Genomic DNA, 7,262 nt, shown 5'->3' with positions numbered 1-7,262 from the left:
AAATTTAATCTGTAACTTGTATTAATTGCCAATTTTGTGTTACTCCTGTTCAATTCAATCATAGTACCTACAACTGGGAGCAAATCAAATTTCATTTACATGATAATGCCTCTCTGAATGGACAATTACTGCAAAAGGAAATCTTTGAAACTTTCTCTAAATGTCTGCCCTCTTCCACTAATTTGAAAACTTTTAGCTGGACAGTTCGCTGATTGATTGTCTGGCCTAGACCCACGAGGATGGTTTCAAAGTATTACCCACAGCATCGGGTCTGGAACTGTAACTTTGGTGATTGTCTTGATAATTATATTTGTTGTTTATTGTCGCCTTTCTATAAGGTTGATTAATACTAACCAAACTTTGGTCAGGACCTTTTTTAACAAATATAATAAAAGAGAGGGAAGAGATTATTACCACAGAGACAGACTTATTACAATAGGGAGTGGACTATGACAGTAGACAGGGACGTTTACTGTAGAGGGAGATTATAGCAATGGAGGACTTTTACTCTAGAAGGGGGATAGTATAGACAGACTATTATCATTTAAGTGTAGTACTCCAATCAAGGAGGACTATTATTGCAGAGAGGGCACTATGACAGTACTACTGTAGAAGGGGAACTTGACAATAGAGGAGGGACTATCACTATGCAGTAGGACTATGATATTAGTTAGGGGGGTTATTTCAGTAGAGGAGAGGTTTTTACTGCAGAGGGGGGACTATTACAATAGAAAGTGAAGTATGACAACAAAGACAGGACTATGAGTGTATGGGGTGGAGGACTATGACAATAAAGGAGAACTATTACTCTATTAGTTCTCTAATAGAGAATTGTTACCCTACAGGGGAAACTGTTACTATGACATTAGAGAGGAGCTAATATTGTAGAAGAGGAACTATTACTGTGGGGGGCAATGACAATAGAAGGGGGGTAATACAATTAAGGAGGACTATTATCACAGAGGGGGGACTATGGCAGTAGAGGAGCACAGTTACTGTAGAAGTGGAATTTTGAGAATAGAGGGCTATTACTCTAAACACTATGACATTAGTGCTGGTCGTTCAGTCGTGTCCAACTCTTTCTGACTCCATGGACTCACCACACGGAGCCCGCCAAGCTCCTCTGGCCATGGGATTCTTCAGGCAAGAATACTGGAGTGGGTTACCATGCCTTTCTCCAACTATGATATTAGAGGGGGCTATTACTATAGAAGGGGAACTATTACTCTGGAGGGGCCAGTATGGCAATAGAAGGGAAGTATTACTGTAGAGGGGGGAACATGACAACAGAAAGGAACTATTACTATAGAGAGGGGACCTTGAGAATAGGGACAAACCCTGTCCGTGGAGAGCAATAAACACAAAAATAAAGGCTCAGGCATGTGTTCACCATGAAAGCAGGCTTGATGGCACGTGGACCACAGGCCCTGACTCAGGAGGAGCTGTAAGGGGAGGCTTCTGCCCAGGCAGGGACAGTGGCTGCAGTTGGGGCTGGACAGGCAGAAGCAGTGGGTCATAGGCCCATGTTCTGACTGGTCCTGGGAATGACTGGGTCAGCCTCAACTGATGATTCTGGGGAGGGACTGGTCTGCGTGGCCAAGTCAGGGAAGTGAGGATCTGAGTCTCTATAGGGAGGGGTCTTTGCAGAAACTGTTTCCAGGACATGGTGAGTGAGGGAGGGTGGTTCCTGGACATCAGATCACCTTCAACACCATGAAGAGGGCTCTGGCCCCTCTCCCACGTGGAAAGACAAGGCACAGAGGCTCGGGAGTGAGATCAGGGTCTGGGTGGGTGGACAAAAGTCCACAGCTGCCACTCAGAAGTCATAGTTCATGTCTCCAGGTGATTGTGTTTTAAATCATCTCCTTGCATGATGGGATGGCCATGCTTGGCCCCATGTGGGTAAAGTCTCTATAGTGTTTTTACTCATCTGTCCCCACTCCACCAGGACACCCACCAGAACAGGAGAGAGGGGACACTCAGACCCTGACCAGAGGCATTCCCAGCTTCTTAGCTGCTCAGGTGGGTGCTTCATCCTGGGAGCCTGTCCAGTCACTTTTACTGCAGCAACACCCACCAGATGGAGAGAGCGCCTCTGGGGAGTGAAGGGGGTGTGACCTAGTGTCTGGGCTCCATCGCCCCTAGGATGGAAGCCCCCAAACCTGGAGACCCCACAGGCTCAACTGGGCCCCTCTCAGCCCCAAGTGGAGGGGGCTGGTGCACAGCATGAGGGTGGGGGATCCTCTGGAGGGACACGCCAGCTCTAGCCTCAGGGAGAACAGACTTGAGCTGCTGGGGTCTGTCTGTTGGTCCCTGTCTCCTCCCTCCTTTGCTCCCCCTCAAACCCTCACTTCACCTCCTGTGTGTCTCTCTCCCATCGTTCTACTTCTGTCTGTCTCTCTTCATGTCTCTGTCCATTTCTCTCTGTCTTAGTCTCTCTGTCTCTACGATCTTCTCCCCTCTCCACCACCCAATCCTCCTTTCTCTTGGAGAGAAGTCCGCTGTTTCCCTTTTCTCAGAGCCACGCCTCCATGCCGCCATCACTGGGTCTTCTGCACGTACTGATTTAATTATGCAAAGCCCCATTTCCTCCCCCAGATCTCCCAGGTTCCACCTCTGAAGGGCTTGCAGGTGAGCTTGCCCGGCTCCTTCCTGTGCCACCAAGGCGAAAACGGACTGGATGTCAGCGCTGAGTTCTCAGCTCTGGGATGTGCCCCTGCACCACCTCTCCATCCTAGATGAGGCCCCGCAGGCTTGGCTCGGTGGGGATGCGGCTGCGAGACGGGTCCGAGTGTGGGAAGCCTCAAGGCCAAACATGCACCCGTACAGGCACACTGAACACACACACACATCAAACACACATGCACACTGAACACACAAAGACACATGCACACACACACATACATGCACACCAAACACACAAACACACAGCAAACACACATGCACACATACTGCACACACATACATACACACACCACCACCTTCCCTTCTCTGTCCACTTTATCCCATTCAACCCAGAAGGTATGTGAACCTCCAAGAGCCTGCCTTGAGGACACATGCCAGCCACCCTGGGGGGGATTGTGCTTTCTCAGCCACTCTGTCCTACTCCTGGGGACCCCTCACCTTTCCACCCATCTTTTCCATCAGAGCTTGTGCTGTATCTTCTGCACTTGAGCCTGGAGGGCTGAAAGTTTAAGGTGTCCACCCGCCCCCAAAAAACTCCATAAGTAGCACCAGAAGTATCTAATTAAAATGAGAAACCTTTGACTCCAGCCAGTTTGGTTGCAAAAAGTGCTGCAAAGCTCAGCCATGGGTGGGCATCTCGACATGGGAATGCCTGGTGGGGACCAGGTAGGCGGGCACTTCCAGGGTGACACTCCTGTGCTCAGATCATCAGATGGGCAGCCACCAGACACCATGGCCTGGGAGGGGAGGGTTCCTGCCAGACAGCACCACCCTGCTCACCTCCTCAAGGTGCAAGCGCACCCCATTCTCCACCAGCACTCCTCTGGCTGTGTGGACACAGGGCCCTGCCCTGGCTCTGTGACCCTGGGCATTGCCCACTGGGAGTGCACATGGACAGCTGGACAAACAGGAAGTGCTGTTTTCTATGGAAGTCAGCTTTAGACTCTTTCTCACCCTCTTGATAGTTACAGGGTTCTATGTCGGCCACCCCACCCCTGGGAGGAGGGGCCCCCACACGGCCCTGCCCTTGAGGGTGTGGAGCAGACAGGGAACCGTGGACCTGGTCTCTCAGCCCTTCCGGGTGCTTCCCCATGGGGAAGGCTGTGGGGTCCCCACATGGAGGAGGCTTCCACGTCTTCAGGCCTCCTCCATCCGCAGAAGGGCCCTTGGCCGCTCTCCTTCCTGTACCCCTTTCATAACAACCCTTGATGCCTCTCCCCCAAGCCCAGGCACCACTCATCTGCTTCTGTCTTTGTAAATTTGCCTATTCTGAACATCTCTTATAAGTGGACATGTAAAATGTGTCCTTCTGTGTCTGCTTCTCTCACTGATAGTTGTGTGTTCAAGGTCCATCCACAATGTAAGGTGTGTCAGAACTTCACTCCTTTTCATGGTGAGTCATACACCACTGTGTGCATGGACCACATACTACTGACCCACCCATTTGTCCATCCATCCACACACCCGCCCACCCACTCACCAATCCGTCTAACCACCCACCCATCCATGCATAAATCCACCCATCCATCATCCATCCATCCATCCACCGACCAATCCATCATCCACCTATACACCGATCCAACCCCACTAACCCATCCACTGTCCATCCTTCCCTCTATCCATCCATCCATTTATTTATTCACCCATCCATCCACTCTTCTGTAACATCATCAAATCAAATTATATTATGAACTTGTAAATCCTCCTTCCCATCCCTTGACCCTGAGAATAAATAAGAAAAAAAAAAAGAGAGAGAGAGAGAAATAAATAAAGCTAGTCCAAACCTATGTTCAGAGATGGAAAGGAAGGATTTCTGGATTGTCCCCAGGTGACCACTAAAGTGTGAACCTTTCCACATTGTCTCTGAAACAGATCACAACGATTTAAAAGGAAAAGAATAAATGAAACTACACATGACCCAGAACACTGGCATCATAAAGAGCCTGAAAACAATATAAATAACTTCAAAGTACTTTTAACTAGGGAGTGTCTGTCTGTGCTCAGTCGTGTCTGACTCTTTGCAACAACATGGACTGTACCCACCAGGCTCCTCTGTCCATGGGATTCTCCAGGCAAGAATACTGGATTGGGTTGCCATGCCCTCCTCCAGGAGATGTTCTCCACCCAGAGAGCCTCCCAGAAAGGTAGGAAAGGACATGACTTTACTGGGGAACCAGCCTGGAGTCAGAAGGGGGACCCATGGACTAAGAGCATCACAGCCTGAAGTCACAGAAGCTGGGGGAGCTGGGAGAGGAAGGGGAGGCTGGGTCCTGCCCTTTGTGCAGCTGAGCTGACACCAGAGCTCCTTCCTGGTCCCAGATAAGCAATAGTTGTGTTCCCATGTCCTCTGAGGTGGGTCTGTGTTTGCACCCCAGCACCTCCTCCAGGGAGACTTTCTTGGTGGCTCAGACAGTAAAGAATCAGCCTGCAATGCAGGTGGTGGGAGCACTAGGCTTCACTGTAATCAGACTATCTGCTCCCTGCATGAGGCTGATTCAGACACCAGGTTATACCGTTCACAGAAACCCAGTAATCAACCCACCACTGTCTCCACACAAACACCCCAATAACCAGCCCATCACTGGTCACAGGCACCCCCAATAATGCACCCTGCCCGGTCTCTACTCAGACACTCCTAAAATCCATCAACCACGCATCAAGATGCCCCAGTAATCCACCCGCCATTTCTTAGCACAGATTCCAATAATCCACCCACCTCTGTTTCCACTCAAGCACCCCAATAATTGACCCATCACTTCTCAAGACACCCAAGTAATCTACCCACAACTGTCTCCACTCAAACACCCCAAAAATCTACCAATCACTGCTCAAGACACCCCATAACCCACCCATCACCATCTCCACTCAGACACCCCAGTAATCTACCCACTAGTGTCTCTATTCAGACATGCCATTATTCCACCCATGACTGTCTCTTCTCACAGAAAACCCAATAATCATCCCATCACTGCTCATAGACCCCCCCAACAATCCACACACCACTATAGATTCTGGGACACCCCCAATACCTGACACATCATGTCACAAGGCACCCCAATAACCCCTGTGCACACGTCTCACGGGCACCTGGGTGATTCTCCCCCCAGGAGGTGCTGACTCTGCATCAGCTGTGGTCCTGGGGCCATCAGATCATCCTGTTGTACAAGGACAAGGCATCCATGAGTTAGCATGCAGAACTGTGGCCCAGTATCCCCTACTGGTGGGGGAATCAGGTGAAGCCCCGAGACCTAGTCCACTACCTGGAGCACATGAAGAGTGGCAGCCAGCCAGGTGAGTGCCACCTTCACACTGGGACACCTGGTCACACGCATGTCCTAGTGCATGGGGCTGGCTTTGGGTTCAAGAGGAGAAATGGAACAGGACATATTACGGGACGTTATTCTGTTCACCACATGGGGACCAGGGTGTGGACATTCTTGGGGATGTTACTGTGTCCACCACAGGGGGTCAGGATGTAGACAGGACATGGACATCCATACAGACATTATTGTGTCCACCACACGGGGTCAGGACATGGACATCTCTGGGGTCACTGTCAGGCAGAGGGCTGAGCCCGCCTGCCCTCTGTAACAGGAGAAATTCGTGAGTCAACACCCCTGTGAGCCCCCTGCTGTCTGAACTTTGGTCTCTGTCAGACATCTGAATCTCTGACCGCTGCAGAGGCCAGAGTCTGGGTGGGTGATGGCACAATGACTGTGTGGGCAGGTGACCACATGGGTTACTGGTCACATGGGCGAAAGACCCAGTGGGTGGGTGACCACGTGGGTTGGTGGCCACGTGGAGGGATCACTGCATGGGGTAGTGACCCCATGGGGGGTGACCATGTGAGTCGATGACCACATGGTTTGGTTGGCCACATGACTCCGTGGGTTAGTGACTGCACACATGGGCGGCTGACCCCACAGCTGGCACCATGAACAGCAGCCCCTCTCTTGTCCCAGGCAGGCTGTTCATGGCCAGCATCAACCTCACGGAGAACCTGGAGTTTGTCCTCGTCCACCCTGCCTGGTCCCTGGAGAAGCTGACCCAGTGCGGGCTCCCCTACCTTTGCACATGGGTGCGAGGTCAGTGACTGGGGTCAGCCACCGGCTGTACCAACACCATCGCAGGTGACTTCATCTGGGCCGACGGGTTTGTTGGCAACGACATTAGGTTGAACCAGAAGCCACTTTGGGGCTGATGGATGGCGCATGTGTGGAGCTGGGCATCGCGGAGGCTGCATCACAGTCACGTGCTGTGACGTTTCCGGCCTGAACCGGAAGCCACCTAGGGGCTGACGGACGGCACACTGAGGGGCTGGGCATTGCGGAGGCCGCTCCTCGTTCGCATCCTGTGACGTCACTGGGCTGAACCGGAAGCTGCCTCAGGGCTGACGGACGGCGCTTTTAGAAGCTGGGCATTGTGGAGGCTATTCTCAGCCCTGTCCTGTGGGGCTGGTCATCCGTCCGCCTGTCCACTGAATGTTGGTGACTGCAGAGGTGGGTCCAGGTGGCAGGGTCCATGGTCTCCTCGGTCCTCCGTGTGTCTCTCGGCAAATGCAGTGTGTGAGATGATGA

At 51.7% G+C, this 7,262-nt stretch overlaps 1 pseudogene; it reads left to right on the top strand.

The window, feature by feature from the left end:
* Positions 1 to 3,327: 3,327 nt before the first annotated feature.
* Positions 3,328 to 6,886, top strand: LOC122690564 (annotated as a pseudogene).
* The last annotated feature ends 376 nt before the right edge of the window (positions 6,887 to 7,262 follow it).

The sequence above is a fragment of the Cervus elaphus genome, chromosome X (assembly GCF_910594005.1).
Source record: "Cervus elaphus chromosome X, mCerEla1.1, whole genome shotgun sequence".
Classification (NCBI taxonomy): domain Eukaryota; kingdom Metazoa; phylum Chordata; class Mammalia; order Artiodactyla; family Cervidae; genus Cervus; species Cervus elaphus.
Note: the sequence above shows the minus strand (reverse complement) of the source record. Positions and strands in the feature narration are given on the sequence as shown.